Below are 13087 nucleotides of genomic sequence, written 5' to 3' on the forward strand. Positions count from 1 at the left end.
TAACATCACTCATTTTGCTCAGCAGTACATGGTGTAGAAGCTCACAGAGAAACACATCTCGGCAGCTGTGAAAAGCACATCCCCAGCGCTGACTTGTGTATAAGTCCAAGTGCTCCAAAAGTGAGAGGTCATATATTTTGAAAACTGCCTGAGTCTCTCATTTATGACTTTCAAGGCACACTTCTGGCCTTTAAATTAGGCAACTTATTTTATTACCACTACTAGGCACAGATGTACCTGTTTATACTGTTTGACAGCTCTTTGGAATGCCATTGATGACTCTCTGGGGTCAGCAAGCTGTGACAGGCACGAGTCACATACAAAAGCCACTGTAGAGGAGGCAGCGACTGCTGTGGCTGGCAGGAAACTGCTGAAGAGTGACATAAAAGCCCAACTGCCTAAAGCAAAGGGTGTCAGTAGCTGTGATTTGTCAAACCGACAGTGAGAGCTGTCTCCTTTGGCAAGAAATGCAGTGGCCAGGCCTCCATCTGTGTTCCCGGAGTCACTCACCATAGGTACCCTCCCCTAACCCAGAAACCACCCACACCCAGAGCTCACAAGGCAGCAACGTGATGGGTAATACCTTGTTCTCCCTCAGGCTCCACGAAGGATTCACAGAGCAGCCTTTTATCCTTTCACTTCTGATCTGGAAACCAAAGTGTGCCGAGGTTAAATGAACTGACTAAGGTTGCATAATTAGCCAGTGGCAGAGCTGAGAATAGACACCATCTCCATTTCTTCAGGCCTAACATCTAACTCTCAGGCCCTTCTTCGGGACATAGGCAGGCTAGCAAAACTGTATATCACAGCTGTATAGAATATGACATTTTTTGAACAGGCTCGACCCTGAGCTTACTACAGTTCTGGAAAAAACAACCAAACCAAAACCAAACCAAACAAAACCAAAAATTTTTCTTTTTATGAGTGCTCCTGCCTGGATAAGAGGGTAAAAATGGAATTCAAGTGACATTTATAAATATTAATGGACTTCTAAGCACATTAAATAAGTTCCCAAGGGCCAAAGCCTGAATTAACTTTGAGTAATAGTTGCTGAAGACTTAGGCAAAAATAAAGCAATGCTGTGAAGAAATGTTAACCTTTCACAGATGTTTGGTAGGGCTAAAATACAGTCATTTGTCCTTCCTTTCAAAACAAACTGTTTTAGGGAAACACTACTTCTTTCATGCTCCCAACCCTCCCCTTCTTCGCTTACTCTCTTTCTACTCTTGTGTGTTTGAATGCATTTTTTTGCAATTTCCTTTCTTCAGCTGCTGCTGTAGCTGCTGGGATTTGTCAGGCAACTCAGTGACATTAGTGACTTAGTGGGGGGGGTGTGGGAGACAAGAAATCCTGTTCATTCTTGTTCAACAGAAAACACTGGGAAAGGTTTGGCTAACAGGGAGATAAGGGGGGTGAAACTCCAGCCTGTGCAACTCTCCTGCCACGATGGTTTCTGAAGCAGATTTGTGTTCCAGGTCACTGAACCCCTGCTGCAGGCCACAGCTGAGACAGCCAGGTAGACAACCTGGGGGTACCTGCAGCTGCCCTCCACCTAGATAAGACCTGGAGAACGGGACCAGGTTATTGGCAAGCCAAGAGGAATTACATGTCATGGTAGCTAGGCAGTAAAGATGGTGATCTGCTTTCATCTTAGGCATTTTGTTCCTTCCAAGAACGGCCTGTAGTGGTGAAGCAGTGTGTATCATTTCAGGGGAAGGTTCAGATAAGTTACTTGGTTCTCAAGGGTTCTAGAAACATCTCCTTTCACACCAGATTCACTCAGAGAGAGGGTCAATTCTTCTAAAATATTTAAGGAGAAATGTTCATAGCCTTGAAGCTGTTTAAAAACATGACTTCCCATGCAGTGCAAGTCGGAGTCCCTTTTGATGTCAGAGAGAATTAGGTTCTACCTGTCCTCAAATATCTGGCTCAGTCACCTAAATGCATTTACAAAGCTGGCCTTAGCAGCTTTCATTAGTGGCTGGCAGGTCTCTGAGCACAGAGAACACACTGTCCCCCACACTAAGAGTCTTTGTTAGCAGTGCACCCATTATGTTCAATTAGTCACAGCATGGAGCATATGCTGACCGTGCCTTGCACTTTGCCTGTCTGTCCTGCCTGGGGGCACCTACCAGCCCCAGCCCAGCCCAGCCAGCACCAGGTTCTGCAGCCTGCAAGCACAGTGCCACTGCCTGCATCAACACAACGAGATCCCTGCATCACAGCCAGCAGAAAGAAGGGCTGTGCCTGCTCTTGCTTTGCACAGCACACAGCCACAGTGATGCCCCCTAGGAAATCACACCCATGGACAAGAACGGTACGCTTTGTGAGATGTCTGCAGACACTGCCATGCCCACTGAGTCTCCAGTGCTGCAGAATGGGCTGAAGATCAGCTGAGGCCTCCCAGACTTCCTTGACATGGCACACTCTCAGTGTGGTCTTGTGCTTTGCCCTCCTCCTCCTCCTCCTCCTTAGCCCCAACCCAGTCTGCTGCTGTCTTTCACAAAATCCATAGAAATATAATTATCATGGAGATGTCTGCCTCTGGCAGTTTTTTTTCTTTGAAAATAATTATAATTGGCTGTGGCAGTTAAAAACTTATCGGTGAAGACAGATGACAGACAGTACAATCATGTAAGCTTCCCTCTGAGAAAATAAAGCTAAAACCCATTTATCATCCTGGATGGAAACAAAAGGTCTTCCTTTGAAGAGCCAGGCTGTGAAAACACAAAGAGAAGACTGTTATGCCCATGGATTAAATCTGTGGTAGGTAACCAAGCACAAGCAGTCCATTTACAGCACTATGTTACTGTAGTAATAATAACATTACTGCTTTCATCTGAGGAATACCTAGATGGGGACATATCAGCCCCCTCAGGGGCAGTAACTGAGGTCCCAAGAAGATAATTAAGCCACAAGGACCTGAAGAGTGACTCCACCACAAACATAGATAAATGTAAGCATATTCACATAGTGTCTGTAAGGGCTACTTGCATGGGGATCCACTGCTAGACATGGATCACTTATTCCTGGAGTAAGTAATTAACCGCCCTCTCCCAGAAAACAGAAAAGTTTTGATTCCTAGGTATATCTCCAAAGCACAATCTCCTGGAACCACCTTTCCTGTGGCAGCTCACATGCTGTCCCCAGGATGAATGTGTGCTGTCTTCACTCAGCTTCCTAGAGGGGCCCAGGCAAGGACTGTGCAGCCCTTAGAATCACAGAATGGTTTGGGTTGGAAGGTCCCTTTAGGTACTGGGAGGCTGCTCTAACAGCTCTCTGGAGCCTTCTTTTCCCTAGGCTGGACAACCCCAACACTCTTAGCCTCCTTCTCCCTCTATCTTGGTTCAGGAGCTCTCAGTCTCCAACTGGGCAGGATAATCCAGCCACCCTACACAAAGTTGTTTTTTTTTTTTTTTCAGTAGTCGTTTTTTTGCAAATTATTTTAACATTTGTCCCCTCTTTGGCCTGAATGGTTTCTAGTGGCATGCAGGTTGGCATTAATTGATTTTATTCTTAATGCATCCAAATTCAGGTTGGGTGCAAATGCAGAGGCAAGTGGGAGGGCTTCTTTTGGTGCTAATTTAAAACAGTTAAACAATTAATAAGAATTCCTGAGATGTTTTTAAGCACATGAAATCTGGGTGAGGAGAATGGTTGTCTTGTGGAAGTTGCTGCCTACCCAGTACACATGAACAGATGATAGTCTCAAATTCCATGAGACATGCTTGGATCTAATGGCATTTGTAGAGACACAAAGAAAAATATTGTTAGCATGCAACCAGTTGTTGTATGGGAGAGGGAAGAGAAGGGAGTAGAGAGGAGGGAGGATGGGGGAGAGAAGGATAGAGAAATACCAGAAACAACTGCCCAAAATGTTTTCTCTAGGTTTAGTTCTCAGGATTACAGACAGTCCACCAATAAATCCACTAATTGACGTACCTCACATGCAACCACATTAATGTTACAACTATGTCACTTGGCCAAGTGTTTGATTTCACAAACAAACTCTACTGCTTTTGGATGAAATTATGGATGGTTTCTACTTTTTTTTTTTTAAATAGTCTTCTTGGCTTCCAACAGCTTTGCCTGGTTAAATTTCCCCTTCTAGCTAAAAAAAGAAATTAGACAGATCTCTTTTGGCAGCTGTGAAATGGTTGCATATTGTGTATGTTTTCTTGATAAGCTTGCATGAAATGGAATTGGTTTTCTTTTGATGGATACACCCCTTTCAGCACAATGTCCCCACAAGATTAGCAAGTGTTTAATTTTTTTAGAGACTTTTTATGTGTATGTAATGTCATGTGTGCTACTTCTGTAGAGCATTATGAGTAGCACATGAAGCTGTTGGAACAGGGAGACTGAACTGACTGAGGAATGTTTCCCCAGCCTACCCTGTGCTTCAGTGCAATGCTATTATTAAGAATAAAATCAATGAATGACAAAGGAGATGTTCCAAGACAATAGAGAAAAGGCCAAAATTAGTATAAAAGGGTAATAATATTATACATGATCTTAATTATTATAATAGTATGAGATAAAGTAGCTGGCATTATTATTATAATAGTATGAAGAAAAAGTGGCTGGCATTCTGCCATTCTTTTCCCCAATATTTAATTTAGCCATGAAGGTATTTCAAAGTTATATTCATGAGAGTCCAGAGAGGAGTGACCAGCAAGGAATCTAATCTGTTTCGAAAATAAAATCTTTTGTAAGGTAGAGGTAGGATCATTTAATCTGATAAAACCGCTCAAGAATAAATTCGAATGTAAGAAAAATGAATTACTGGAATAATTAGCAGAGTATTTTAGTTTTAGTCATTTAGTATGGCTTGCCTGCCTGCAGGGTGAAACTTTTCAGTACTGGTAGGACCCAATAATGGCTAATGAAGAATCACAGACTGGCATTGCAGGCAACAGCTAGACCACCAGTGAAACACCCCAAACACCCCAAACAAACAAACAAACAAACCTGTTTACTACAGCTACCTTTGGTGTCCAAAAGCCACAAGAAGAAATGAAATAAGGGGAGGAGAAAAAATGGGGGAGTTAAAAGGTTAGGTGAGGACAAGAGTCTGAGCCACTTCAGAAACAGATACACATGGACATTTTCCCACCTGAATTTAATTACACATGAGTATTTTCAACCAACTTGTCATCACAAGTCTCCAGTTTGGAGTAAGGACAAAGAAGAAACAAGGATGAAATTAATTTTATGAATTACAGGAAACAACTTTAAATTTAGCTTATGGCTCTCCTCAAGAACAGGTCTCCAACAGATGCTTTTTTCAACTAAGTTTTGTTTAACTATACCTGTCTTTAAACCTGCCTGAAGTGATAATTGTGGGTTCTCCCTTTGACACCAAATTTGAACTTGCAAACAAGAAAAAAAAAAAAAAGCAAGAGTTCCAACAGGAACTCTACTGGAGGTACCACAGGTCAACTGAAAAAAATCTGTAAAACAGCTTTAGTTTTGTTTGAAATTGCCCTATTACTTGTGAAAATTATACTAATCATGCAACATTAAATAATTAAATCCTGTTTATCTACCAATTAGCAGCAGTTAAATGCAGCTCCTCTCCATAGAGAAAGAAAAAAAAAGCAAGAGGGAGAACAGTGCCTTTGAAAGGGTTACTTTCCTTTTTTCCCCCTTCTTCTCCAGGCTGCAGCCAAACAAGGCTTGTAGCTGTTATGGGTAGGGCCTTGCTTGTACTATTGCAAGAGTTTGCACAGTGTTTAACTGTTTCATTGTGGCTGCAGCAAATAATGCAGCATCTCCCTGCAGAACAGTGGGAACTGCTCCAGCTATTGAGAGACCAGAACTGGAAGAGCTGCTAACAAAGGAGGTTTATGTGGAAAGCAGCACTATTCCTGCATACTCAGCTCACCGCTTTCTGTCTTCCTGCTCCTCCTCCCTTCCTCTTCTTCCGTTTAGAATTTCCTTTGCTTGTGTATCTGTTTCTGAAGTGGCTCAGACTCTTGTCCTCACCTAACCTTTTAACTCCCCCATTTTTTCTCCTCTCCTTATTTCATTTCTTCTTGTGGCTTTTGGACACCAAAGGTAGCTGTAGTAAACAGGTTTGTTTGTTTGTTTGTTTGTTTGGGGTGTTTGTGTGTGTCCACAGGCTGGTGGAATGTCCCATAACTTGTGTTAGCTTACGTTAGGGCTGTAGAGAACTTCTTCACCCTCAACACCTCTTTTTCTACCTCCTTCAATGAGCTGCACCTTTTTCTTATTGTGTGCTTTTCTCTCACTTTTCACTCTCGTAGAAAATATGTTCATTCCAGTGCTATCTTCTTCCTTGTTGGTTTTTCTCTGCAAATCAGAAATCCCTTCCGCCCCTCTGCATGACAGAGACGTGCTCCTCCACCTACTGATGACTCTTCCTATGTTGCAGCCTTACCATTTCCTTTTTCTGCATGGGCACGTCCAACTGTTTCTTTGTGTTCCCCAGCTTTTGTCTTCCAAGTCTGTAATCCATGGGAATGGTCACTTCTACCATGTCCTTAACTCTGCCTTTCCTCCCTCTGCATGCTGGTACTGTTGGGTCTCAGTTCCATTTTCAGCTGTCTCCAAGGCAGAGGGTGTACTATCTCTGAGTCAAGGAACCCTCTTCTTTGCCTGAAACAACTTTCTGTAGAAGTCCAGAGTCACTTCCTTCTGATAAAGTGATATGTATTCCTGGGAATATGATTTCTGGGTAAGAGCAAGGTGTGCCTCAGTGATACAGCTGCCCTGGCTGGTCATGTGCTAGGAACCACAAGCAGCAGGAAAGCTTAAACACTGTTGTTTCCTGCACGTCCTGGTGAGTGTAATGCAAAACAGTCACTCAAAATAGCAATTGTTGCTTGAAAAATGTGACTCATTTTGACACTCTTGGATGTTTTAACTGTATACCATTTGTAGGGCTCTAATGACTCAGTGTGAAGATTTGCCTGAACAACTTGTGAAAGGCAGGTCAGTGCTAGAATTAGTCTGAGTCCACAGCAGCTCTTCTAGAGAGGTGGCCCTCAGTGAAAGGGACCCCTGAGCACTGACAGCTGTATTCCAACATAGGGTGAAAAGCACCAAGAAAAGACTTTCAGTACTAACCTGACCAGCCACTGAAAACAGATGCCTTTTTGTCTGGCTTTTGTTTTGAAATGGCCAATAAGAACAGATCAGCACTGGCACCATTGTCTGTAATAAATGTGTCTTCACATGCAGTGGAAGACTGTGGTGCCTTGTAAACAATCACAGCACTGAGTAAAGCATAATCGATCACACAAGTGCCACAAAGGATACATTTGCCAAAGCATGGTTTAAAGATTGGGATCTGTATAATAGAGCTGGCACACTTAAGCCATGGTGAAGAGGAGCTATCAGCATTTTCTGAGATGAAATATCAGATGGATTGTCATAAAAAGACTTAATAACCCTTTACTGTTACTGCATTTTCTGCATCACAGTAAAGCTTTATCTGCTGCTTGTCAGAAGGTCCCTCACACTGATAAACTGGTATTTTGTACTCTGAGTCTCTAAAAAGTAAATTACATGCTTCTTTTCAAATGCAGACTTTCTGTTGAGCACTGAAAGGTCTTGCTGTATGCCATGGGTCTCGCTCATTGCTATATTCTTCAAGCTTTATGTTGGGGTCACTCTGCTAAAATCAGGAATGGCAAATTTGGGCGTTTAGAGGCAAAATATATTGGCACAGCATAAAGATCTGGGTGCTGCAGGAAATATTACAGCTTTCTAGAAGATACATTGTCTGGCCATATCTTCTTCCATTTCTTCTTTTCTTACACCACTGAACAGAACAACTTTTTTTTCACAAATGAAAGCTTTGCTCCTCCAAGACAAACCTTATGCTGGTAAAGGTCAAGTTCAACTGCTTTGAAACTCTGGGTATCAGTAAAACTCTTTGTGGTGCAGATAAAAAGGAAGTTTTTTTCCAGACACAGGTGGTTTTGAGAGGTGCAATACAAAAATGTCTGTCCACCAGACAGAGATAAATGATCCAGCCGAAATTCTGAGGTTTCAGGCATAAAGGTTATTGCATGAATAAAAGAGAGGTGGTGAAGATCTGAAAAAACACAGGTGAGGTAGGAAAGCTCACCCTTACTCAGAACATTTAGCCTGACCCCAAAAACTAGACAAGAGATCAATTCAAGAAGAATACTTGTATTTGTGAGCAGATTCTGTGTTTTATTTTCTGCTGTTTGTTTGATTCACTCTAGGCACAAAACCCACTTGGCTTCTTCACCAGCTCCTTCTCCCCCTGATTAGAGCAATCAGTGGGACACTGAGTTTTGATTAACTGCTTTTAGCAGAAGGGTGACGAGCACCATGGTGTTCACCTTCCCTCTGTGAACTAGCAAATTCCATCTGTCCAGGCTTCTGCGGTCTCCTGCAGGAGACAAGCACTGTAGAAGCTATGGTTTCTCTGACACAAGTGGGACCAGCTTCCTGCTTCTCACCTCCTGACACCCACACTGGATCACGTCAGCTCCACCCAGCTCGGCAGATGCTCAGATGGCCTGACCACATCCTTATGTTCAGGTCACGTTGTCAAACTTCCTATTGTGCAGAGGGAAACACTGTCACAGAGGAGCACACTGTGCAGTTCAGAGAGATGAAGATTAATGAATAACAACAAATGGAATATAACTAAGTGAATGTTTTGTACATTTAACCCAAAAGAGTATGGAAGAGCTTTTTAAAGGATGCTCTTTCATTCTATCCACAAGAATTTGTCACCTGTTTATTAATCCTGTTCACAACTGAGAGAAAACTGAGCTGGCTTTCAGTGGTTTATCTTATCTAAGACAGTTACCTGCAATTCTTCTTTTTGTAAGAGTTCTCACAAACCCAAACATACTAACAGGTATGTCCTTATTCAAACAAGTCAGCAGACTGGACTACTTACACAAAAAACCCTCCAAACCTGCCATGCCTTGCTATACCTAGAGTATACTCTTCTGTCCCAGGAAAAGACTTCTCAGAACAGTATTTTTTATTCTTTGTTGTCAATATTATATAGCTGAAGATTATTCAAATCTTCAAGAATGTTTTATATTTACATTTACAAACAAGAAGAGTTTACAGGCACTCTACAGAAGGCTGTAGTGAAATGGCTGATGGACAAATTAATACAAAATTAATGAGTGACACTTTTAAGATCACAGTTTTCATTGTTTTTACTGTTGTTAGACAGCATTTGATAAACTCAGCAGAAATCCTTTCTGCCATCATACCAGGAGCTTGAGCACTTCCTGTAACAAAGGAAACAATGTTCAACAGATGCTGTCAAACCTTTTGAAACCTTCTGCACCATTTTTTTGGCACTAAATTCCAGGAAAATTCCACAAACAGCCCATCCCTTTTGGTCTGACTACTGGCTTGTATTCTTTCCCAAATGGGTTCTTTGAAAGGAGGCAAAATGCTCATGGACAAGCCATGCTCAAGAAGGATAGGGAGAACTCTCTAAAACCTTAAAAGAGCTCCCCTACCAAGATACAACAAGAAACTTCTGCCCTAAAACTAGAGGAGGGATGGGAAACTTTTTGTCCAGGGGATGCCTACACTTCAGTTTAATTCTTTGTGTTACTATTGAATAACACTAACATGTTATTTGAAGTATTGTCATCCTTTAAAAACCACAGAAACAGGAAAATATTTCTGAATTAACAATTGCAATAAGTTCATTATCAAGAGGAGTATTATTTTAAATAATTATTCTGCTCTTCTGACCTTGAAATATTCACCTTTGTGGATTTTTACAAGAGGATGCATGTGAGCATCTCAGCTGCTTCTGGGATGGAGTACTGAAATACTAAAACCAGGGACAAAAAAGAACAGAGTAAAACTAGGCAGTTAGTGGAAAACTAGCATTATCCAAATCACTACTTACTCTCAACCCTGCTCATTCCAGTGTTGCGTGGGAATAATTGTGAAATTGTACTGTTGGGCTGTTACTAGGACTGAAAGACATTTCCAACAACACCAAGCCCTGGAGCAATAGCTAAATATTAGCTAACACATGAGAAAGCCCTGGTAATGGCATTTGCTCAATGAAAAAATACATCAAAAGGAGGAAATGACAGATGAAAATAACCTCAGCTATCTCCAAGCCTTCTGTGGAAAATCCCCACCTATGAGCAGTATTCATGCAGAAAAGCCAGTGCTCATATCCTCTGTTTACTTTACCCTCATGGGTAGTGAGGTAACTTTTGCTGAGTTTTATTTCATGCCTTTGCCAGGTATCACCCAACCATTTCCTAAAACATGAATCCATTCATAAGCAGAGGGAAAGCAGTGAGGCTGGAGGAAGCAGGCCAGGGTTTGTTCTGCTGCTGGTTGCAGCCCCAGGAGAGGCCAGCGTGAGCCAGGCCTGTGCGCATGCACGTGCAGCTGCCTGTGGGGCACACTGCAGCATTGACATCCCCGCACGGGCACGCGGCCAGCGTGGCAGCACAGCGTCAACCAACTCCTTCTTTTTCCAATTAACATTTGTCAAACTTGGAGAGAAGCCCAGGATGCAAAATTTGGATGCAAAATTCAAAGAGCACAGAAGCTGGAAATGTTCACACACAGGCTCTTCATTTATGCTTATATTTTTTTATAGGTCATGCACAGATGACTTACTTGCTCTTACTGTAACTCACAATTTGCAATACTAATCATTTTTTTCTATGTCATAGTGAACAGTAGAGCTGTACTCCAAAAAAAGGTGGCAAAGTTTAATAGTACGTGGACATAAAGGTTTTCCCTTTCAAGAAAAAATTTTCCCTGAAGTTCCTCTTTTGGGTGGGTGAAGAGGAGAAGGCCTTTAACGCCATCAGCAGACAAGAGTGAGAATATTTGGAGCAGCTCTGCGAGTTGTTTATAACAGTGGTTTCTCAAACTCATGTGAACTCATTCAGCCACCTGCACAGCACTCGGCATTGCAAGTTCAGATTACTAACCCGACCCAGTGCTGAAACAGTGACTTCTCAGCACATGCTTGAGAGGCACTTTTCAACTCTTGGGATTTCCTTGTTAAGTAGCCAGCTCTATAGAAGGTTCTGTCTGAGAAAACCTTCTCTCAGTGCTTCTGAGTGCCCTTTGCACTTTTTATCAGCACAGCAACTCATGCTATCTGCTGACTTTAGAAGAGAGTGGGGACTGGGGTATTATATTTATTAAACTAAAAAGGTAATGCATGTAATCACTCTCAGGTATCCTAAATGGCCTATAAACATCTAATAGGGTACCTAGCACTAAGGCTATTTCCAGTTCCCAGCAGGGCACTTACATCCTAGCCTGGACAAAAGACAGGGAAATAAGACAGTGGGTTATGTTATGAGGTTCTGAGATATTTCAGAGCTGAAGAAACCCTAAGAAGCAACATGCTGCAAGTGTTCCTTTCCTGGAACTTTGAGGAGTACGTGCAAGAGCGTGAGCGGACTACTGATGAACCTTCCTCAACATGTCTCCAAAAGCCAAGTGTCAGCTCATACCAGGGCCATATACAAGACTGAACTATTGCAGTCCTCATGGCAAGGACAAACCCCATGGCTTCTCTAACCAAAGTGAGCAAATGAAGCTCCTTCTTTCTCTCTCTGCATGATTTCTGGGTCTGTCTACAGCCAGCTTCTAGGTCAAATCTGAAAATGACACTTTGCATCCATGCTGATGTTCCAGAGAACTGAAAATGTTAAGAGACCTTGGAAGAGGACAGCTGTATACAAAATTTAACTCTTGTGAATAGTCCTTTCCTAAATCTTCTCCAGATGAAGAGAGACTCTTTCATGGAACAGCTTTATGTGCATCCTACTAACTTAGAGACATCTTTGTTTTCTTGGTCTTCCATTCTGACACTGCATTAGTTAATGAGTAGTGCAGGAAGTAATGTGAACCAAGTAATTTAATTTTAATGTGGCTTCAGCTTCCTGCACTGATTCAGCAGGACTAATTACACAGATCTTTGCCTCTCTAGAAGAGCTTTTCAGGCTGCTTGTGACAGGCCTCACTGCTCTCCTCTGCTTTTAAGGAAGATGGTGTGGCCACTTGCTGGATTAGTCAGGCTGCTTTCAAAGCAGGGTCAAGTACTTTCACTGTCTCAAGGGGCAAATGCCACTCTTTGCCAGATGACAATCAAAGGCCATGTATCACTGATACCAGTGATAACAACAGAAACGTTCTACTTACATGAAAGCAGTTGCAGACAGTACCTTAAAAAGAAGGTAAATCAATTCCAGATAATTAACAGGCTATTTTAGAATTACTTTGGCACAAAGGAGGCTTTTCTTCCGGAGATTTTGGTCACATTAGAGGGTTTTTTGCCATGCTTGTCTTAACAGATTCACTTCTAATAGAATAAGAGGCTCAGTTCAGAAGGAAAGGTTTTTGATTAATCATGTTTGTTGTATTAGCGTGAAGGAGGAGTTTTTTTGAGGAAAGTGTTTACATAAATAACATTCATACAACACAACATTGCAATACAAAAGCATCAGTGAGCTGCTTTGCAGGCAATGCAAAAGGGACTTGCTTTATCTTAAGCTGAAGTAAAACCACTGTTAAGTAAATATGCAGTAGCAACAGCACCTAACAAAGGGAACATGAATAATAACTTTTCTAATTTCAGCTGAACGTGGGAGGATCGAGGTAGGCAGCAAAAGGAGCTGGAAACCAATTTCCAGTGTGATTCATGGAGATTTTCAGCAGTGGCTTGCACAGGTAAATTGTAATACTTGACATTTACAGATAGCTTTTCACTTATTAAAATCCAATAGTTTAGGGCTTTTTCTTTTTTGGCAAATGAAATACTGAAGCACAACAAACTTATATGGGCTCATATTACTGACTCTGTCAAGTACCTTGACTTTCAGACACAGAACTGGTTCACTGATTCTGCAAAATACTGCTCACCTTTAAGTGAGAGAAATCATTTGTCAGATGAATGGAATACCCTGCAGAAGTTCGGCGAGGATTTTAATGCCACTGAAATTGTACTAATATTGTTCATGGCTCATGAACAACCAGAACCAAAAGGATTTACTAGTACTTTCATAAGGTTATTTCTTTGCTCCATACGCCTTCATTATCACTAATATCTAGAATCACT

This window comes from Taeniopygia guttata, chromosome 1, assembly GCF_048771995.1.
Source record: "Taeniopygia guttata chromosome 1, bTaeGut7.mat, whole genome shotgun sequence".
Classification (NCBI taxonomy): Eukaryota; Metazoa; Chordata; class Aves; order Passeriformes; family Estrildidae; genus Taeniopygia; species Taeniopygia guttata.